The sequence below is a fragment of the Populus nigra genome, chromosome 3, assembly GCF_951802175.1.
Source record: "Populus nigra chromosome 3, ddPopNigr1.1, whole genome shotgun sequence".
Classification (NCBI taxonomy): domain Eukaryota; kingdom Viridiplantae; phylum Streptophyta; class Magnoliopsida; order Malpighiales; family Salicaceae; genus Populus; species Populus nigra.
Genome location: NC_084854.1, coordinates 24,632,359 through 24,656,602, shown reverse-complemented (window position 1 = coordinate 24,656,602; position 24,244 = coordinate 24,632,359). Strand labels below are relative to the sequence as shown.

Here is a 24,244-nt window from a genome sequence, read left to right as displayed (position 1 = left end):
GTGGTATTTGAGCACGATTGTTTATAAAACCGTGCAACTTGATAGGTTAGGCCAGTGGGTAAGTAAGTAATTCAAAAAAGACTTACTCAAGTTAAAGGTCTGATCAGATCAGTCGAAGAGGGCAAAGATCATTCTATTCTTGTCAGGTTAAAGAAAACCATTGAAAGCACTGAAATGGTTGAGGGTTTGTATATCGATTTAGCATTATAGACAAACTATATATTAGAGGCCGTTAAGGAATTGATTGCCATCTTAAAGTGGACAATGACAAACCCTAATGATGAGGTAAGTCATTCAAAGCTTAAACCACTAAAACCAAAAGTTTTTGGTGGGGAGAGAAGTTTTAAGGAACTTAAGAATTTTATGTGAGGTATGGAACAATGTTTCAGCGTGGATAAGATTGGTATGGATGACCAAGTTGATATCATCATGATGTATCTCATGGGTGATGCTAAGCTATTGTGGAGATTGAGGACAAAAAAGAACTTGAATGCTGGATGTCCTAAGATTAATACATGGGATCATCTCAAGTAAGAATTGAAAGAGTAATTTCTACCAAACAATACTTCATGAGTTGCAAGGAAAGAATTAAAGAAGCTTAAGCCTAAGAAGTCAATTTAGAAGTATGTTAAAAGCTTTAATTCATTAATTCTCGACATCGAGAATATGTAAAAAAAAAAACAAGCTCTTCAACTTTATGTTGGGTCTCCATCCTTGGCACAAGTTGAACTAAGATGATAAGAGGTATAAGATTTATCTTCCGCTATTGCAGCTGCTAATAGTTTGGTTGATTTTAAAGTTATCATTAGAAAAGGTTATGTGTCAACTTTCTCTAAATCTAAGGTGAAGGACAAAGAGGACAAGAACAAGAGGAAGTTTGGTGGAAGTGCATCAAAGTCTACCATGAATAAGGGCAAGATTAAGCCATCGAGTGGACAAGGTTAAGATGCTAAACCAAACTTTCCTTGTTTTATTTATAATGGATCACACTTTGCTAGAGAATGTTTAAAGATGGAAAAAATCAATGACATTCTAATTAAAGAGGGTAACAAAGATGAAGAAAGGGTCTCAACTATTGCAATTGATAATGTTTTGTGAAAGGGTGGATAAGTGTTCCTTGTGGTAGTGATGGATGAGAAAGCAAATAGATATGAGAAAGTACCAAATATTGTTACTCATGTGTTATAGTAATATAGGGTTGTGATGCTACTTTAGTTGCCGAAGAAGTATCCACCTAAAAGGGCTATTAACCATCGAATTGAGTTGGTACCAGGATCAAAGCCATCATCTCAACCCTTTTATCAAATGTCACCTACGAAATTCATAGAATTAAGGAAGCACTTTGGAGAGTTAATTGATGATAGATTTATCCTTTCAAAGCTCTATATAGTGCTCCTGTTTTGGCAAAGTATGCAATGTTTGTTACTACCCCAATAATATTTATAACAGAGGTTACTGCTAGGTTGTTCTATCAAAATATGATGAAGTATTTCGGAGTGCCTGCATATATTGTTAGTGATCATGATGTATGATTTGATGAAAGGTTTTGGATAACTTTATAAGGATGAGATTGAAGTTTTATACTGCTAACCATCCACAAATTGATGTGTAGATGAAAAAGATAAATGATTAGTTTAAGAAATATTTGAGACATTACATGATAACAATGTAGTAAAACTGATTGGAATTGTTAGAAAGTGTATAATTTTGCTATGAGATCCATAGATCCTCGAAAACAAAAGCTAGTCCATTTGATTTGGTTTTGGGGACACATCCATAAACTCCTGTAATGATTGTTATGCAAAAATTTGGTGGGAAAAGTGCTATAGAAAAACAAGAATTGTTTGAGCAAGCCTAAGACAACTTGCATAAGGAAAAAAAAGGATGCTAAAGTATACTGACTAGAAACAAAGATTGTTGGAATTGAGTGAGGGTGATAAGGTGTTGGTGAAATTAGCTCCATAAATTTAGAAAAAAATTATGGGGAAGTCAAAGCATTAAGGCTTGGTGCCAAGATATAAACCTTTAGAAATCATTAAAAAAAAGGTGTTATTGCCAATAGATTGAAGCTTTCAGAGCACTAAAGCTTTATCCAACTTTTCATATAAGTTATTTGAGATCTTTCCATGAGAATGATGTAAATCACAAAGAGCTGCTTCAATGATTCACAAACAGTTTGACAATGGTATTGTTAAGATTATAGATTATTGTTAACTTGGCCATCATATATAGGAAGAATGGATAAATTAAATTTTTACTAAACTAGAAGAAACACTTGGAGGTTTCGTGTGAAAAAAGACATAAATTTATAGCAATTCAAAGATACCGTGCATGAATACTTCACCTTTATTATGACAAGGACACCAAACTCTTCTAATGTGGTGGTTTGTTAAAAGACAAGGTATGATGGTGTGCTAATGAATGCACACTACGTAGAATTCAACAACAAAGGACTGTGTCAACCTGCATGGACAACAACGAATTCAACAAACATCATTTAATGATTTGTGTGAGCCATAGATTCTTGGTTTGGCATGAACATGAGGCTTAGATAATTGAGCATCTAAACAGACAAAAAATATAGCTTATAAGAGAAACTGACAACAAAGTTACTTGAAGTTTAAGAGGTTTTTAGATATGGCTAATTGAGGGGAAGATTGTCTAAATCATGGGTGATGGATTGTCAAACATGGGGCATGATATAAAATGTTCTACAAAGTCACTAAGTTCTTGGGGGAGACTACCTAACACTTGTTGGAATGAGACCACTAAGTTAATGAAGAACATAAAGGAGAAGCTGCCCTACCATGGCCTGGAAAATAAGGATGGCTGGTTTACCTTGTAACTTCTATGAAATTATGTATAAATAGGCTTGGAAACCTTTGATGTGTAGTATGCAAGGTTTGTGGATAACTCACACAAGTGTATTGTGTATTTCCTTTGTTGATATGTTAATAAATGTTAGGATTTTCCTGTATATGCTATGCACTATTATATTTTATTGCGTGTGTATTTCGGTCATTTATGGGTAGATTTATAGTGGTATATTTTGATGACATACTAATTTATAGTCACACTGCCAATCTTATTTGGAGCACCTATGAGTTGTTTTTAATACATTGAAGAAGGAATAATTATATGTCAATAAAAAAAAGTGTAGGTTCTTCACTTATATTGTTGTATTTTTTGGTTTTATTGTACATGTTGATAGTGTTCAGGCTGACCAAAGTAAGATTTATGTGATTGTTGAGTGGCCGATACCAAAAAACATCCACGATGTTTGGAGTTTTCATGGCCTTGCATCTTTGTATAGAAGATTCAATAGGAACTTCAGTTCCCTATCACACCCATTACAAAGTGCCTAAAAAGATGTACTTTTTAGTGGATAAATGGGGTTGAAAGCAATTTTCAGCTAATGAAACAAAATATGACTTGAGCTTTAGTTTTGGCATTGCCAAACTTTGAGAAACTATTCAAAGTAAATTGTGATGCTTCTAGGGTAGGTATTAAGGGAGTTCTAAGCTAGAATGGGCACCCCATTGCCTTTTTTAGTGATAAACCATCCACATTAAAGAAGAACTATTCCACATATGGTTTAAAATTTTACGCTGTTATTTAGACACTAAAGCATTAACAACATTACCTTATATAGAAGAAGTTTATTTTAATTACTGATCATGAAGCTCTGAAGTATATAAATGGGAAGCATAAGCCGAGTCATTAGCATGTGAAGTGGGTGTTGTTTTTGTAAGAGTTCACTTTTTCATTGAGAAGCCAATTATGCAGCCTAAACAAGGTGGTTGATGCTCTTAGTCGATGGGTAAACTTGCTCAATACTATACATGCTAAGATGCCAATATTTGATACTTTCTGTGAGTTGTATTTGAGTGTTTCCTCATTCGGTCATATAAATGCTGAGTTATCAAAGTAAGGTAATTGAGATAACTTTGTGCTTTTAAATGGTTATGTTTTTTGTGGTTTGCAGCTTTGTGTTTCAGTTTGTTCTTTATAAGAGCATATCATCTATGAATTATATTATGAGAGAGATTTGGGATGAGATAAGATGCTAGCTCTAGTGTCCTCAAACTATTAATGACTTAAGTAACTAGGTCAAGTTTCCAACTTTGTCAAGAGGTGTGCTGTTTATCAGAGGTCTAAGAGGGCTTTATCGAATGTTAGGATACACACCCCATTACCAGTTCTTGATGCTCTATAGCTAAACGTGAGCATGGATTTTATCTTAGGCCTACCCTGTATATAATAGGCCATGAATTCTATTTTTGTTATTATCGACAGGTTCTTAAAGATAGCCTTTTTATAGTCTATTAAAAGACCATGGATGCATCTTAGGTTGCCAAACTTTAATTTAATAAGGTGGTTTGTTTGCATGGCATGCTAAGATCTATCACTTCAAATTGAAATGTCAAATTCATGAGTAATTTCTGAAAGAGTTTGTAGGGAAGAATGAGAACTCAACTAAATTTTAGCAATGCTTATCACCCTCAGATAGATAGGTAAATAGAAATGGTTAATTGTAGCCTTGACAATTTACTGCGAAGCCTAGTTGGAGATAAGCCGAAGCAGTGGGATATAACATTGCTATAGGCGAATCTTGCTTATAATAGGTCTCGGAATTGGATAACCCAATTTAGTCCATTTGAGATCTTTTATGAATAGAATCCTTCTAGAGTACTAGAGTTAATTCTTATTCCCCGCATCAAACGAGTAAGCATCAAAGCTACTAATATGAAAGATTACTTGCATGACATTCATGAAAAGGTTAAGTGGACTATCAACAACAACAATGCCAAGTATAAGGCCCTATCTGATACTCATCATAGAAGATTGGTGTTTGAGGTTGGTGATTTGGTATGGATAGTCCTTACACGTGACAAGTTTCTAGTGGATGAGTATAACAAGTTGAAGGAATTGAAGATAAGTCCTTGTGAGGTGTTGTAGAAGATAAATGACAATGCTTACAAGATTTGTCTTCCTCATCATATGAAAACTTTTATTGTCTTTAATGTCTAGCACTTGACTTCTTATTTGAAGGAGGAATAGAACTTGAGGACGAGTTCTCTCCAACCTAAGGAGAATGATATAGTCGGGCCTGCAATAACAGGTGGTTTTGAGCGGTCATGTATGAGTCTGCCACAACTAAATGAGTATTTGCTTCAGACATATTATATGGATGGCTTAACATATACATTTATGGATCAGTGAGATAGGTCAAGGTCCAAGAAGAGGTCTGGTCATGCCAGACCAGAATAACGACTTAAAAGAGCCATAACTTTTGATTTAATTGTTGGATCACACTTAAATTTTTACAGTAGTTTTTAGGGGTTGTTTTCCCTAGTATAACGACTGCTTAGCTATGTGAATCTTTAGATATCGATAATCTCACCGAAGCCCTATAAATTTAACATTTTTTATGATTTTCCTTTTTACTTTTAGATTTCTTGTTTATTTTAGATTTTATGCTTTTTTTTATGTAATTTTAGATTTTTATATTTATTTTCTAGTTGAGGTAGAGTTTCTAACCTATTCAATGCTTTATAAATCTTTTAAAAAGGCAAATTTCATTATCATTATTTTAGAGAAAACAAGCTTATGAATTTAGGGCTCAATTTATAACTATTTTCACCTGTTAAAATATCATGCGTTTTATATTTAATTATTATCTTCAGTTTCCACCGCTGCATCAGGAAATCTGCCAATGAAGTTGTCAATTCCTCTTGCTGTGAATGTTAACCTAGCCGCAACAAGGAGGGACGTTCTTCTGGGATTTGAAAATCTGTAGGGGTTTGAAGTTCTGATTAATGGAAAAAATGTTGTCTTTATATGATTCAAGTCATTGCTTTTTTCTCAAAAAAGTATCTACTTTAATTTTTGTCGCATGGTTACAAAATTTCTATCAAGCATTCCTTGAAATTTATGCTTTTATGTTCTCGATTTTGCACACATAATAATACCCCTTTAAGCTTTTAGAGAGACAAGAAAATTGCCTCTCAGATTTTTCTTACCAAGTACAATCCAAAACACATTCATGTTAGATGTGTATTAGACTGTAATAAAATCTAATTCATATCGCCTAGAACATATACACTTATAATCTTAAAATTCAGAGTTTTTTTACGAGAATATTTTAAAAATAAAAAATAAAAAATAAAAAATATTGTCATTGTATACCTTATATTTTAAAAATATAAAAATTCACTCTAAAATTATCTTTTATTTTTATGTCTTTGTCTCTATATCTTCAATTAAACATATTTTTATTTCTGTTGTTTCTGTTTTTTCTATCCTAGAACAATAAACAAATATTACTTAAGAATTGATTTAATAGAAAAAAAGTGGATTTAAGTTGTGAAAATTTATACATAATTATATTAGGTAAAATCTAAAATTTAAAGAGTTAATAATTTGAACTAGAAAAATATATTACTTACAACACTAAAAAAATTGAGGAGGAAATCACCTACTTACATTGTTCATATAAATACTGAAATAAATATCTTTGTTTTTTTTATTTTTTATTGTTTTTTTTCAATTTCATCCTTTAATAAGTAACTGATTTTGAATTTTTTTCATAATTTATTTTACTTTGTTTTTTATAAGATTATCACAATCTCAAATAAATATCCTGATATGTGGTTGATGCTAAATTTCATGAATGTTTGATTTTATTATCATATAATTAGGTAAAAAAATTAAAAAAACAGAGTTACTAAACCTAATAGAAACCATGAAATGAGTCGCGGGTTTGGTGGGTTAAGCTATGGAGCCCTGATTAATCCAATATGTGGTCGTCTTAATATAAAAAATAACATTTTTAATTTATTTTAAAGTAATACGAAGTTTTTATTGGTTTATTTGGATCCATCAAGTCAATTGGATCATGTCGGGCCAAAAAAATAGTTTTTTTTTTAAGTTATTAAGCCCAAAAGATTTTATGATTTGGGTTACGGATTTGACTGGTTTAACCGTGAAGTTCAAGTCGATCAAATACCTCTCTTTTTCATGATAAAAAAAAGAGATACTATCTTATTTTTTTCTTAAAACAAATCACATTTTTACTAGTTATTTTGATTGAATTTAGACCTGCCAAGTTAACTATGTTATACTAGAGCAACTTCTATATGATTTAACTTAAAACCCGAACTAAAAAAATCAGGTTGTGATATTTTAAGATTAATTTATTGAGCCGAATTTAATAAGAATGCAAAAATTTTTCTTATGAACTAAATATGTTTTTTAATTTTTTTTTTCTAAAATGTAATATAGCACAACCCAATAAACTAATATTATTCACACCACTTGCAAAAAGTACTAGCTGAAGTGTAGGAAGCGATATTCAAGTTTTTTTCATAGTTATTAAATATGGTATAATTAAATGGGTTAGTTTAGAAAATTCAAAATCCAAAACATGTTACAAATTTTATTTTTAGTTGAATTGAATTAAATATTAACCTAATTAAATCAATTCAATTTTAATCGAGTTTTTCACCCAATCAAATCTATATAACTTGACCAAGACTTTGTAAAACAAAAAAAAAATACAAATAAAACTTCATTATTTTTATAAAAATAATTAACCTGGATTAACTTATTTACCCTAACCCAATACTCGTATATGTTTCTCAAATCGATCTCTGTGTTATTTGGAGGAATTGGAATGTTTTCAACTCACACCGTTTAAAACTAAACCTTCCATGTCACACGCTATAAATTAACCACTTCGGCAGCCATTAGAAGAAAGTGATTCTATCAATGTTAACAGAGGAAATGAATTTTTTTTTTCAGTTGGAGCATCAAGTGCTGCACCTGCGTTGTCCAAATCATCACCGAAATCCCCAGATTTTGTTGACAACTAGTCGAAGATACAATTCCCCTGAAAACTGCTTTAGTGTTTTATCATTAAGTGGTCTCCTTATCACTCTATTTTCCCTTCTTCATTGAAAGAAACAAAAACATTCGAATATCTGTTCAACATTTTTCTAAAAAAAAAAAGTTTACCTTGGAAATTTAAGCCCATATATAGAGAATGAACTTCAGACACTATCACATGGCCCCCAAACGTTGCATTATTCTGTTTCATTATTTTTAGATCGTCATGAAAAAAAGAAAACATTCTTCTGTCCGGTGTGGTGGTGTGTGGTCACTACCCATTTCTAACATAAATATATTAAAAATCCCACTTTCGTTAAGAGGAGATATCAATAAAATAAATCTTTTATGGCTTTGAATTTTTTATATATTTTTGACATTGGCGAAGATAAATGCTAGTGGTCTATCTTTTATTGTTTCCCCCTTCTAGTGCATGGTGTTGCTGGCCAAAGTATATTAATGCTTCTGGGCTCGTCGAGATTACAAACAGTCATTGTTTCACATTTTAAACTAAATTGCATATATATAATCATGACACAAAGAAAACTACAAATTTGAGTTATGCAGTCAAAATTATAAAAGTACGTATGTAGTTTTATTAAGCAAAAATCTTATAAAATATAAAAAGATAAATTTAAATACCCTAAATATTTATAAATAATTAAGAAACAATCTATCAGGAAAAATAATAAAGCTAAAATCCAAAATTAACAAGGAAAAAAATCTAAATTATGGTACAAAACTTCGAAGGCAATTTTGAGAGCTTTCAAAGTAAATTGACAAATCCGAGTAGAGAGCAAATTTGATGAGGAGTACACAGAAGCTTAATTCATATTCAATTTTTTTTTTTATCAGGAATTCACCTATAAAATTTAAATCCAATCAGTTATGACTATTGTAAATCCCATTAAAACAGCTTATTAAACCATTTCTTTTTGTAAGTCTCATGCAGAAAATCCTACGCTAATTTTTCCGCATCAAATTAGAATATGGAGCACTTGAATTTATAGAGACGATGATTCCCTCTTTACAGATAAAGACACAAGCTTCGCCCTCATGGCCTCACTATCCAATGTGTAAGTTCCTTCCATGACCTGTAAAATTAATCCACAAAGTTAAAAATTAGACTCTAAACTTTACGAAAGACAGAAACAGAAGGGCATACAAAAAAAAACACAAGCAAATGTTATAGCACCTGAAGATGTAAATTATAGAAGACCCTGTCCCCAAATGACTCAAAGGAAGAAGAGTTTTTTAGAACAAGTCCATCTTCCTCTAAGGTGAGCAAGATTTCTGATAATGAACTTTTATGGTTCTTGTAAGTGGAAATATGAACGACAACTTCTTTATCACTAAGCTGGCTTGCCGATACCGATGATAAAGAGCTATACACGGTGTCATTTCTTTGATTTTCTTGATGAATTATACCACCTTGCTTTGATAACTTTGATAAAAGCTCCTCCTTTCTTTGAACCAGTCTCTCGACTTGCTGTTGAAGCTCTGGTAGGTACTTAAGCGCACGAGAAACAGTGGCTGGTACGCTTAATTTCTTCAAAAACGATATCATCACAACCATCAAACTCAAGACCTACCTATGTTTAAATTAAAAGCTTCTCTTGATTATAACGAATTGCCTCTTAGGGTTCAATAAGAAACGTACCATTTGATCTGCTGCTGGGAGAAGTGAACGAAGTGAAGAATACAAACTTTTAATCTTCTTGCGACGGTCACGTTCATTAGCGTTGTGGCTAAGTTTCTTGACCATGATAGGGTCAACACTTCCACTATATGCCGTGAATGATGGGGAGCGATCAAGCTTTATTATTTGTGGCTGAGATGGAGGGAATTGAGTAATTAATGACTCTTGAGTTTCACTATCTCTAAAACTTAGGTAGTTCCGCTCATGGCTTGTGGGTTCCTCTACGGGCCATCCAAATGTTGAAAACAAAGTAGCAGGAGATAATTCTAACATTTTGGATTAGGTTTTAGGCTTTTGAAACTTAATTAGTTTGCTAAGCAAGTGAGAGATATGATTATGACTTTATATCATGAAGCTCTCATCATATTTGCCTCATCATTTGATCATGTATGCCTCATCATTTGAATTTTTTTATAATATCATTTGTTATTAAATGGTGAGAAAATCATTAAAAAAATTTGATGCCTGAAATGTAGTTATTTTTATAATATAAGGGAAAAATGAAAATGACAATATCTACCTAGCTAAGCTAGCTTCTCGATCTTTTGCAAGAATATTCTTGATGCGGTGGTACTGTAGTGATACAACTTATGTATATCAATACGCAGTCAAAATAGTGATGTGCATATGAAACTATATGCTTCTAAACAAAAGGTCTCGCTATAAAAATATGAAACTGGAGAGAAATGCTATCAAAATATTACACCATACAAGAAGGACGAATCTTGGTCGAATTCCATTCCCAGCTTAATTATTACTAGTCAATGCACTGTAAATCTTTTATTTTGTTAGCATTGAAGGAAGGAAGTAGTGGGAGACTACATTTTAATTTACATGTAAATGCTCGATATATCTTTTATTTTGTTAGTATTGAAGGAAGGTAGTAGGGGGAGAACACATTTTTTGTTTGAATTCTATCAACTGCATTTTTCAATCTACATGTAAGTGTGCATTTGCTGGGGACCTAACTGGCTCTTTCATGTGGTTTGGCTCTTGAAAGTGGTTACCCAGCTGTGGATTGCGTTTACGTAAATGTACACATGATATAAAATAGAAGAAAAAGGAGGAATTAGGTAATTTTTTTTCTTCAATTGAAATATGTCAGGATCTTGTAGAAACATAATTAAATGTGATTCAACCATGAAAAACATTAAGACACTGGCTAAATGTGCTCTTAGGACTCGCGCAAGCCATGCACATCGCACAAGAGCCTTCTAAGATCAACCATTGTAACACAAGCTCTTCGGAAGCAGAAGAAAAATAATGGCAAAATTTATATTACTATCATATTAATATATGGGATAAGGCCAAGCCCTTTTTTTTTTTGGATTCAAGAAAAACCTATCCTCCAGAAAGTATATTTTATAGGTCTAGATGAGCGAGTAAAACCCCGGTTATCCCAGGTTTTTACAAGAAATGCACGTCTTAACTCGAACTCGAAACCTACTGTGCAGATTTCAAACCCTTTGATATTATGCTAAGCTCCTTGGGGATTTTTTTTTTGATTGATACTATTATATTAAGTTTTCTATATATTAAATAGTGAAGAGAGGAAATGTAGATGTCATTCATAAGCTAAACAGTTCTCATCTCTTTGTTCCATTGGGTTTTGTGATCAGTTCACCAACTTACTTGTGTCTCTTCAATTTATGTTTGTTATTTTATACACATAAGTATATATTTAGTGATTTCGACAGCAACTTACACCAAATTTTGAGATAAAAAAAAAGGGGCAGCAGATTGCTCCAAATAAATATTCCTCCACCAGAGAAAGCCAATGGCATACAGATAACGTCGCAACTATCCCATTTAATTGGGGTTGGTATATATCTTGCAGATAATAATAATATTGTCCAATTAACTTTTCCATAGTTTATATATAAGGTAGTGTGTTTTTCTAATAATATTTAAAGTGCATTTGTAAATATATCAAATATTTACAAATATTTGATATTTGTCAGAGTTCTTGAGAAGCCTAGGACTGGGAAGGAGAAGAGTGCCGGCCTCCACGCGATAGCCTAAAAGTACAAGAGTAAGAAACAAGCCAAGTGTATTTTAGGTAGTGTTTACTTTAGTTATTTTTTTGCGGTAAAAATGATGGAGACAATTGCGACAGAAACGTGCTTTGTTATTTGTTAAAAAAAACAGAGATAAAAATATAAGCATAGATTTTTTTTAGAATACTTTTAAAGTAAATTTATGTATTTTTAAAACATGAAGTGCAAAAAAGATATATCTCTAGAAAAAATATTTATTATTTTTTATCTTTAAATATTATTGTAAAAAATTCTAAATTTTAAAATCATTTATTAAGATACGTAAGAATAAAAATAGTTATAATTATAGTTTAAAAACTCAACTTGAAAATCAATTTGGAGCAAAGCTCGAATCACAAGTCAGAAATCTCAACCAAAGTTGACCCAAGTCAACTTAAAAATAAAAATAATTGTTATTATAGTTTTAAAACTTGATTTGGAAGGAATAAGGTTGGGTCACATGCCATGTTAACCATTGACCTGGGTCAATATAAAAATAAAAATAATTATTATCTTTGTTTTAAAACTCCACTTAGGGGTTGACCTAGTTCATGGATCGGGATGGTCGACTCAAGTTGGCCAATTGACCCGAGTCAAAGTGGATAAAAATAGTTATTATCATAATTTTAAAATCTAATTTAGAAATCGACCTGAAGTAAGGTTAGGGTTATAAGTCGAGAGAGTCAACTTGAGTTAATCTAAAATTTTTCAAAAAAAAATCAAAGCAAACTTGTTTTGATAAAAAAAATTCAAAAAAAAATTATCAACGAGTTTTTTATCTGTGTTTTATCTCAACTTGTTTTTAAATTGTTGTTATTTTTATCATTTACTAAATCATATTAATTTAGTTTTACCTGTAGTTATATATATATATATATATATATATATATATATATATATATATATATATATATATATATATATCGTTTGGCCATTAATGCATTCAACAACTTCTTTTATTACTCTTACACTCGAGGCTGCGTGGAGACAGACACTCTTCTCATTCCCGGCCCTAGGCTTCCCAATAACTTTGAAGGCCATTATTTATTATAATGATTAGCATTACATAATAATCTAACGGTGTGTTTGTATTTTTTGGGTTGATCTTAATTAGCATTACATAATTTATTGTGTTTGTTTTTATGGTTTAAATTTGTTTTTTAAAATATTTTTTTTGTTTAAAAAATATAAAATTAATAATTTTATATTTTTTTAATAATTTTAATATGCTGATATAAAAAATAAAAAATAAAAAATATTATTTTAATATATTTTTAATTATAAAGTGTTTTTACAAAAACACTTTGTACTTCATTATCAAATATACATTTATTGTGTGTGTTGATAATGTGATTTATGATACTTTTTAAAAGTGTTTTTTATTTGAAAATTGATTAAAATGATTTTTTTTTAATTTTTTTTTTACTTTTTCAAGAAAAATATATTTTTAAAACATACTGATCAGAAACCAAAATTATTGCACTCCTAATCACTCACCAAGACTTTCAACTTTGCTACCTAAAATTTTGTAGGAATCTAAATGGAATTCATAATTTTCTTAATCTTTGCACTACTTATGCAACTTGTGAGGTTGTGTATAGAAAAATCTTACGATGCTCAACTAATATTCACTCAATAAAAAAGATACAAGTACAAGAAAAAAGAGAAAAAAATCACATCCGATCGAACTCATAAAAAGTGGTACAAATATTTTTAAATACTCAATTATTATTTTTTAATCATCATTTTTTTATGTGCCTATCTCTATTTGATTAAATAAGTATTGATATTCATAGCTTGTAGACCGTAAAGTTTATAGTTAATAAGGCATATCCTTAGGACATATATATATTTTTAAATTAACATGATTAATTATCATTTCAAAAAATAATATAAATGATATTTTAGAATCTTGTATAATAATTTGAGTTTTTGGGTAAGATAATTTTTTGACAAGGTATTAGAGTTTTGATGACTAAACGGTTAATCTATTTAATAAAAATTAAGTATAAGTTAGTATGAGTTTGTGTAAGTTTCAAATCTGAAGAATTTTTACTTGAGAAAATGTGTTAGAAAATAATATAAATCATATCTTAGAGTCTCACCTAACAACTTAAACTATTAAGTTAAATAAGTTATTTAACACTATTTTATAAGAAATAAAAAAAATTTATTTAAGATAATAAAGAAAAAGACTCCCTTTTAAAGGTACGTATGATCATATTTATTTGCACAATCATTTATAAAACAGGAAGTGTTTATCCTGAAAAGTTAATCAAAGAAAACTAAAGGAAAAACCAATATCCAAACATTCACAAGTCACAAAAATTCAATAGGCTACAAAGAAGGGAGTACTTTGGATTGATAGCAACTTCCTGTAAAATCTTAGACTTGCATAGGCATTTCTGGATATGCTTGACTAGAGAAGAATTGCTGGTAATCTCATGGCAGAAGAAAAACTGAAGATGTGAGAAAAAACCGAAGATGTGAGAAAGATTTTAAGTTTTGTTCTGGTTTTATTTCTTAAGAAGAACGTGAGCATACAATGCCATATTAACTTACAGCAACAAAAGCAGAGCATTTAAAGGGTACTGAAGATGACATATACAAGGATTCCAAGAGCTAACAACTGGGGATTATCTTCATATATGTTGCTAGTAGTTATCTTGATCTGCATGAACAAGGACATGAAGCAGCCTCCATGCCTCGTCAGGTCTCATTTGGTATCACAGAGTCCCTTTATTTCGGGTGAATGACAGCAGTTTCCTTATCTTGTTAGACTACCATTCTAACTTGAATTTGTTACCATTGAAACATCTTTATCTCCTAACTTTTCTCCACCAAAAAAGCCAATTTTGTAGGCATTTTGGGCAGCATTGTAAGGAGCATTGTTAGAGGATTCTGCCTTACTACTCCAATAGCTTTGGGCAACCTTGCATCTCCATTGAATTTTCACAATGCTTGTTGTCTGATTTTGTTATGCTAACAATGGCTATAAATCTTTGTTTCTTTCAAGCCAGATGCGATAAATGTAATTGCACAATGCCACTCTCAAAATAACTGATTCAAAGCTTCTTTTTTGCTTCAGGTGTTATCACCCACATTATCATCAAAGCTTCCTTTATCCTGTTAAAATCCCACATGCTTCTCCTAGAAAATATTCCATCCGGTGTCAATTTTCCAAACCACATTATCTTCACTGGATGAAGATGGAGAGATAATACCACAGATAGAAGCTTGAATATCAACCAAGATCTAGCATAAGGCCAAATCCATTGATCATTGAGAATTACTTCTGAATAGAGATAATTGCACCAGTAGTTGGCAATGCTAAAGATAACTGAGGATATAAGCTGAAGTGTACCAGCGAACGATAAAGACTTTGAGGCCCAATGATGAATTCTACAATCATTGTAATCAAGCTTACCAGAAATTAAAAGCACGCCTAAATACTTGACTGGAAGTAGACCAACTTTGAAGCCCGACTCCTCTTTCAATCTTTCTGCTAAATCATCAGAAACTCCAGCATGATAGAGCTCACTCTTTGCAGGATTACATTTCAACCGGGAAAGATGATGAGAGTCCTCAAGAAAAAGGAGTTAATAGCCTGCAAATCTTCTGAAGGCCCTTTTGTGAATACCATCCAATCATCAGCAGAGCACAAGTGGGTGAGAGATACTCTCCTACATTTAGGATGATATCTCAGTCCCCCGATGGCTGCTGCTGAGTTAAGCGTACACGATAGAATCTCCATAGCAATGACAAAAAGGTAAGGGGGGACTGGATCCCCTTGCCTAAGCCCCCTTTTGCCTTAAAAATAATCACACAAGCCACCATTGATGAGGATAGAGTATTTTGGGGAAGTGACACAAGGTTTCAACTGAATCAAAACTTCCTTAAGAATGTAAAAACTAAGTCGGAAAATCCATCCCATTAACACATTGAAAAGAAACTTCCGTTCTACTGAATCAAAAGCTTTCATTATATCCGTCATCGAAGAACTTCTTGGTGTCAAATTATTCCCACGGTAGCCTTTCACAACCTCCTGAGAAAGCATAACATTAACTCCAATCTTTGTTCCTTCTACAAATGCAGATCGATTCAAACTAATGAGAGAAGGCAAGCATCTCTTCAACCTATTAGTTAGAGTCTTTGAGATGAATTATAAATACAAGTACCTCGTCAGCCTTGCCAGATAAGTTCTGATAAAAATTCAGAATTTCATTCTGAATATTCCCAGGAACAGTGATCTGTTCACCTACATTGTTATGAAGAATTGAAATAGCATTCCTAGATCTTCTAGCTCTTGTCATTTTACGGCAAAAACCTGTGTTAACATCTCCTCCTTGTAGCCAAGTCACTCTTGATTTTTGTTGAAAGAAAGATTCCTCTGCCGCAGAGTAACTTACTAGAAGAGCAGAGAGCTGCTACTTCCTACTCGTTAGATCTTCTGTAGGAGAGCTCATTAGAAGAGATTTTGTATTCTCCAAATCCACTCTGGTTCTTCTTACCGTTTCTGTAACATTCCCATAAAAATTAGCATTCAGATTCTTCAAAGGAGGCTTTAAATTCTTAAGCTTCTGCCAAATTCTAAACATAGGCCATCCATCCACTTGTTTTCTCCATGTCTCAGCAACAATAGAACTGAACTTTTCATGTATTACCAAAAAAAAAATAATCAAAATCTACAGGGTTTAGGAGGAGAACTAGTATTAAAACTAGCGATGTAATGCGCACTTTGTTGCTGGTTGAGTAATTTTTATTTTTGAAGAAAAAGATGATGCTCAATTAATAAAAGTATTTTTTAAAAGAAAATAAATAATGTTGAATGATAAAGAAAGAAAAGAAAATAAGTGAAAAAAAAAATCAATGCTAGCCCTTTTTAATCTATTAAGCTCATAACCTGAGTTATTTGACCAGAAACAAAAAATTTAGAAAAATCATGAAGTTTAATTCTCAATTAACTAAATGTTAAAGGATTAAATTGAAAAAAAAAATCAACCATACAAAAAGAAAAAATAGCAATTATAAATTAAAAAAGACCTGAGACTGCTTGGGCCAACCATCTAGCCTATGGGTTAGGTTATGAAATCGGGATAATGCGACAAAAAATAAAACAAAGAAAATAACATAACCTAATGTTTTTTTTTAACTCACTGATGAATGTTGAATCATGAGATGAAAAATATTAGAAAAATAACAATTCTAAGCAAAAAAAAAAAAAAAAAAGCCTTAAGCCCACACAAGTTGACTTGTCAACTTAACAGTTCAAGTCATTAGATCGGGATAACTCCTCAGTGAAAAGAAAACAAAGAAAATCATAAAACCTAATTTCTTAAAAGATAAAATGATGAGAGATGAAATTACAAAACAAAAATTAATTAGAAAAATAATATAAAAAATAACAATTAAAAAAAGGACCAAATCTAATATAAAAACCAAACCAAATAAAATCTCATAGGATGAAACCGAAAAGAAAAAATATTAATTAAAAAAATAAAGACTACATTTAATATAAAGACCAAATCAAATTAAATTTTATAGGGCTGAAAATGAAAAGAAAAAAATAACAACGGAAAAAATAAGGGTCAAATCTAATATAAAAATTCAACAAAACTTAATTTAAAACGATAAAATTAAAAAAAATCTCAAATAATCAAAGATTAAAAAAAAACAAAGATTATAACTAAAATGAAAATCAAATAGGAGGATGCACTTATTTTTTTACTTGTCTAGCACTCATCCTGAGCCTATGAGAGAGAAAAGAGAGGAAAAGATAAAATCTAACTGTTTCCAAACCATCAATAACAACAATACATGTGTCAGTCCAATGAAAACACCGCTGTTTTCTAGAGCTGCTGACACGATAATATGATGTTTTTATCCACCATATAATGTGTCACACGCTGCTTGAATGTAGTGTCTTCGTCTCACGCACAAATGTGTTCTCTCAAGACATCTTGCATTTTTTTTTTAATTTTATACTTCTGAAAAAACTAAACGAACCCTCATTTGTATTGTTTTTAATGCAAAAACAACAATAAAAAAACCATAAAGCTCTTGTTTGGTTCACTGTGCAACCAAATATCAAAAAAACCTTCGAAAGCAAGTTATATTTTAAGGGCATTATAGTATTTAGACTTTTTATTTTTGCCAGAAAAGACTAACTTGACCAACAATGACAATTAAATCCCTATGAAAAAACAATCTCACCCATTAAACAAACACAATTTTTTTGTGAGTTGAGAGGTAAAATAGTGATTTCACTATAGCCCTCTACAATAATCTGGATCTATGTTACTGTGAAAATCCCAGGCAGTTAGGTATTTGTATAACTAGTTTTAATTAGACTTGGGGCTGTGATCAGAAACTCACAATTTACTTGTGAAACCATGTAAAGAAAAGACCAGCACTGGGAAGATCATGAACGTCTAACAGCTTGAGCAGAATATCAAAACCCTCCGTTTCTCATATAGAACAGTCAAATTCTGATGTAGTCTCATGAGGGCCTCTAATAATGTTGAAATCACCAGTTAACACCTAAGGAGAGTACTGCTGTAGATTGCCACTTAGAACCTTCACTTCTTCATAAAGCTTGTTCCTTTCACGTAAGATGCAAGAGCCATGTACGAAAGTACAAAGACAAATATAGCTATTTGATGCATCAAGTATTTGACAGTGAACAAATTGACTATGCTTACCAAGAACAAAGAAAATCAAAGAAATATAAAATTATTCTTTGGAAATCATTCAATAACTTTGAGCTTTTAGGTTTAAATAAAGTTGTTAATAATCAAGCAATGAAGAATTTGAAAGGTAGTGGTGTAAATAAATTTCATGCCCAAAAGTTTTTACTAGAATAACTATGTTAAAATATAATATAAAATCATTAGCCTCAACGAACACCTTAATTTTTCAAGTTAAAGATGATTTTTTAACAAATTTTAAGCTTAAAACACAATCTACTGACCTCATCTTGCCTACGAGAATGATTAAATCATTTCAATTGTTGTAAGAAACTTTACTCTCGACTGTCGTTCAGCGACTCGCAGCCTGAGCATTCTTGCTATTCTTCTTACTTTTCCTTCCTAGCTTTTGATTTTCTTTTTTCAATTGTTGTAAGATGGCATTGACTCCACTAGCATCCAATCTGGTCTTCCTTGGAGATGATTTAACATTGATCATAACAGGAGGAATATTGAGTTCAATCATAGCACAAGAGACATCCCCAGCCACAACTTATGTAGTCTTGTCCGATATTAACAGCATACAAGATGATGTTCCTTCCAAGTTCCAACTGATCAGGCAGTGAAAGAACCTCAAATGACTTAAACAGTTGAATTTTTCCCAGGAACCCACTCCTGCTTATGCTCCTCATTAGGGGCTACTCTCATACCTTCAGGACAGTCTTGGCTTTTGATGCTGGAGCAGTTATCCGAGGATTGGCCATAACTATTACACAAGCTTTTGAATGTCTCGTTTCCACTGCCTTTTGAGAAGAGGGATATTGGCAACATGCCAAGGGCTAGGCCTCCCTCCAGAATCTGGGTTTTGTTCATGTCCGGTTCGGATTAGCGAATTAACCTGGATTTTAATTGAGTTAACTAATTTTGTTTCTTCTTTTATTTTTTTCAATCCGGACTAATTTAGATCCTGAATTTGTCAAGTTTTAAGTTCACCAACTAGATTCATAACAGTGTTGCAGATAATTGAGCACAAAATATGAAAATAAATTTGATATAAGCATAAGAATGAAAAAAAATTATCAAAACCTGAAGGAGGTAATTAAAACAATTGCAATCCTGGGAGAGAACTGACAGAGCTTCTAAACTTAGGGGATTATTTTGTAGTTTAACTCATCGTAAAACTAGAATATAGTTGTCAACAAAACCAAACACCTCTGTATTATAAAAAAACCGACCATCACTACCTGCTCTTAAAACACCTGCAAAAACACCAGCGGCAATCTCCACCTCCGATGAAGAAACCATCGCTAGCTAGTCGACAAAGCCAAAGCAAAAAAAGAAAAGAAAAGCCCTTTTGCAGTACTGGGTTTAGCTTAATAGCTAAAAAGAGAGCAAAGATGGCGACGAAAGCAAGCGGCTTGAAACCGACGTCCATAAATGGAGTGAAGATGTACATGGTTTCTTCACGGCAACGTAATCCTGCTTCGTGGGTTAGCTCCAAAAAGCAACGTCCTTCTCGCAAAGATAAACGTACATTTTTTTTGCTTTGCATCTTTTCTTGTTAGTTGTTGAGAGTTATTTATTAGCTTTCAAGTGTACTTTTTGGATCTCATCTGTTAAACCCTAGCTTAAACCCTTGGTTCTAATGCTGAATTGATGTGAAGTTATGAGTTTATGCAGCAGAGTGAATTTTTTTTTTTGAAATTAGTTTACAATTTATGCAGTTTCGGGTTCGAAATCAATGAGGGCTGTTTTTTTTTAATTGCTTGAGAAGTGAATAAACTGCGGTAGTGAGATTTATTTCAAAAGATATTGGCAAATTATTAATGACAAGAATTTTCTGTTGCTGTGTTTCTTGTTTTGTTGTTAAGATTATCAGTAAAAGATAGAGTTGGTACAGGATCTAACGTTTCCAACCGCTACGAGTAGAATTAAAGTGACCCCAGATGGAGAATTTCTTATTGCGTCGGGTAAATGATTTTTTAGTTTTATTTTGTATGAGAAATTTTTGAAAGGTAACGACTGTACCTGCAATATGATTTGCTAATTAATTTAACTAAAATGCAGGAATTACCCACCGCAAATAAAAGTGTATGAGTTAAGAGAGTTTGCATTGAAGTTTGAAAGACACTTTGATTCTGAGATAATTGATTTTCAGGTTTTCTGAAGTTTTAACATACTGTTTCTATGAAACCATTGTAATTCGCTCCTTGTGGCATTGGCAGCCGTCATCATCTTTACTTGGGAGGATGAGTGTAGAGTTTTGCCATGATTTTTGATGCATTACTGAGGCAATGATTTGTTTTCTGTTTGTGTAGATATTGGATGATGACTATTCAAAGCTTGCATTTTGATGTGCTGATCGTTCTGTTTGCCTACACGCCAAATATGGAAAACACTACACTTAGCGAATTCCAAGGTTTATATTGATGATTTATCAGTATTTATGCTTTTGTTTCATATTGTGATTTGTTTTTTGTTTCATGTATTGCTACATACAGCTAACCATTTCCTTGACATGCTAATGTTATTATGCTTCTTGACTTCTCTGTCAGGTAGATTTTATGTTGTATTAAAGGGAACAAAGGTAACATATGTAAGGCCCTCGTAGTTAATGGATGGTCCAATATAGTGCCTAGAGGTAGAGGGGATATAGAGGTTATAAAGCAAGTAGTTAATTTAGCCTTTACTGGCATTTATTATCATTTTTGTATTGCTTAGTTGATTTATATGAACATAATGAGAAGTGTGGTACAAACTTATCGTAGTTGCTGACATCATAATGAGGATTTTTGTCTGATATGAAACTGAAAGAGGAAAGAATTTTCTAAGCCCTGCCAGTAGTTGGAGTCTTGATTTTAGGTGATTCACATTCAATTAAAAGTTACAAACATTTATACACATTGCACGGTGATGAGATAATGTTGAAGAATTTGAAATGCATTAAAGCTTGTTGAGAACTTGGAAAGCTCATTTTGATGTAAGGATGTATTAACTTGAAATGCTCTACTGAGACTAGATCGAAGGTCATGTGACTCTTGGGTAGTGCCCAATGTTTTAGTGAATAAGTTACTCATGGCATGAACATGAGTGCCTTGGGAGATCATAGAGGGAAAAACAGGTGAATATCCAACTAGGATAGGGTTGAATGAAACGTTTGACAGTTACTTCCAAACTTTTGGGATTAATTTTGTACCGTGCATTGACTGCATCATATAACTTTACGCTGGAGGAGTGCTTTATTGCCTTTTGATGAGAGGATCTCACTCAAAAATGAGATACAAGAGGTTCGCTCTGTTCGCAGAAAGCGAAAGAACAAAGTGAGGCAAATAAGGAACAAGTTCAGTGTCAGTATGAGTCCTCTGCAGTGCCTCAAGTCTCTTCTTTTTCAAATAAAAGATGTATCAATAATGAAATGACAAGAAGTACAATCACATAAAGGACAATAAGTCAACCATCAATCTATTGGTGCAACGTATTGCTAACTGAAAACAGTGGATAGTCATCCTTAAGTCTCTCTTAGTAATTCATATGCTTTTTCAGTGGGTTCTTTGATATGCCAGTTGAACATTTATTTCTGGATCATAATGCCAGGTCTAGGAAAATCACTTTGATTCAGTTGATGATGGATTAGGAACTCTGCTTATCAGTTTGTTTTTTGACTGATATCCAGTTTCACTTCTTTCCTTGGGATGGGTCACCTCTTTATTCAGTGTCATCTCTGCCCAAGGGATTGGTTTCCCTGATTATGCATATCTTGAATTGAAGATAGCAAACTCTCTTAGCTAGACTTCTCTTCCCTTTAGATAGCAAATTCTCTTGGCATTCTGGAACCGCGTATCACTTTCAGAGGAGGACTCTCTTCCTCTTGGAGAGAAAGCAGCAGCCCTTGGAGATAACCTGCAGACCTTTGCCTGAAATAACATAAAGTTTGGACCAGGAGGATCTCGTGAAATTTTATTCTCTACACGAAGCTCAGCCACATACAAAGAGGGTGGGGGATGACAGGACAAAGAAACACCGCGTGACAAGAGGAGTGGAATCCAATCATTAGGGCTGAAGCCTGCTGGATCAGGGTTTAGAGGCAATAGAAGAGGAGGGAGTACTAGGGGGAGGGGTAGAAGATGAGGCCGGCACTGAACATCTTGTGTTCGGATAAAAGTAATGACTCACATTCAGCTTTGGCTGTATTGATTTTGGAAGCTGCTTATTGGTGATCTGCAAACAACGAGCACAATCACAAGATGAGCTGGAAAAATTTGTACAGTGAAATTATTCAATTGAATGCTTAGCTGTTGAGATTTTGCTGTTGATTTTTGTTTCTTCACCTCTATATAGAGAGAGAAAAATTTCATGGCCATTTTTTCTCCCCTTCTGGAGGGGCAGTTTTGTTCGAGAGAGTTGCAACTTTTAACTGTACCATATAAACAATACTTTTCTTTTTCTTGCAGAAGAATTCTGCCTTTACCCTCTTTCAGCGTGGCAAAGATGAAAACCCAGATTGTAATCAGTGTAGGCGGTGACAGTCCTCGGAGATGTTCCTGATCAAAATATTTCTTTCCATGTTATCAATTTTGGTTTTTGAAGATCATCATTCATTGTCGTGGGATTGGAAGTTCTTTTGCCGATAGGATAGATCTACTGAGCATACTCTGTACATGCATGGAGTAGCTAAAACACATTAATTTCTTTGGTTCAGTCGAAGGCATTGCCTTCCTGCCATTGGAAAAAAAGTATCTAGAATTTACCTCTTTCGAGATGTGTATCATGTCAAGTGATTTTACAAGCTAGCGACAATATGATTTTGTATATCTCTGGCTATGTTTACATGAATCATTGAATCTCTAAAGAGCAGTCTGATCCATCCCATCTTTGTTATCATTGCTAATTCCATACAAGTAGAGTTCTCCTTACAGGCAGTCTGATCCTTCTTTTCTCTTCCTCCTCCAAGTTATTCAATCGAGTTTGTTTTATGAATTTTGACAAGATTAAACATGGAATGTCCAAGCACAAAAAAGAGAGGGCAACTGCTCAAAAAGAGCTTGTAGCTCAACTTCTATAATAATAAAAAACAGGGGATATGCCTAATTAGCTGGTTTCTAGAAACTCTGACTTGGGAAAAAACCAAAAGTCTTGGATTATATCATGCTAATAATTTTTTTAAAAAATCCCTTGGAAGGCTTGGGTTGGGAATGAGAAAGCTGCCTGCCTCCACACGGCAAGCTCATGTACACGAATAATATATTGGGGAAGCTCGTGGTTTCGATACACAAATGTTTCTTAGGACTCGTGCATGCCATACACATTTCACAATCACCTCATGAGTCTAACCTTTGGAGCACAAGCTCCTCGGAAGCAGAATATAAATAATGGCAAAAAGAGACATCACTGCTATATATGTGGATAAGACCGAACCTAGACTGTTGGAGCTGCTCATACATTGGAGTAATTAATTTCCTAATTCCGTATTAAACCACTAAGAGAGGGAGAAGAACATGTCACTCATGAGCTCACCAATTTCCATATATTTGTTCCATTTGGTTTGTGAGATCATCACCTTATAATTAATCCCATTTATGAATTTGTTAATTATTGTTGCATAGATCATAGTATATGCTAGTAGACAGTGCCACCATCAACTTGTTCAAATCTTGAGATAAAAAATGGATGCTCCTTCGTCATTTGTGTCATCCATTTGAGCCAGCCAATTAAACACACACACTTCTGATAATACAAATTAATATAAGGAATTTATATATTGGAATTCGACCAAGATTCGTTCTTCATATAAGGTGTAATTTTTCAATAGCATCATGATTAATTCCATGTTTTAATGTAGTATATAGCGAAGATGAAAGAAACTAGAGTTTCATAAATCCTAAAATTACAGAAAGAATTCTAAGTTTTTAAACTGTGAAAGCTAATAATTCTATTAC

The 24,244-nt window shown here is 32.7% G+C and overlaps 1 long non-coding RNA gene and 1 pseudogene across 3 annotated transcripts; one reads left to right on the top strand and one right to left on the bottom strand.

The window, feature by feature from the left end:
* Positions 1 to 8,659: 8,659 nt before the first annotated feature.
* Positions 8,660 to 9,885, bottom strand: LOC133687908 (transcription factor ORG2-like; annotated as a pseudogene).
* A 9,630-nt stretch (positions 9,886 to 19,515) lies between these two features.
* On the top strand, positions 19,516 to 23,172 carry LOC133688389 (uncharacterized). 3 transcript variants are annotated; one of them, XR_009841135.1, is made up of 4 exons: positions 19,516 to 19,838; positions 20,180 to 20,278; positions 20,376 to 20,727; positions 21,903 to 23,172. It is a non-coding gene; the product is annotated as an uncharacterized LOC133688389 (long non-coding RNA). The 3 variants fall into 3 exon arrangements; XR_009841134.1 differs by having other exon boundaries at positions 19,518 to 19,838; positions 20,376 to 20,466; positions 20,627 to 23,172; XR_009841133.1 differs by having other exon boundaries at positions 19,518 to 19,838; positions 20,376 to 23,172.
* The last annotated feature ends 1,072 nt before the right edge of the window (positions 23,173 to 24,244 follow it).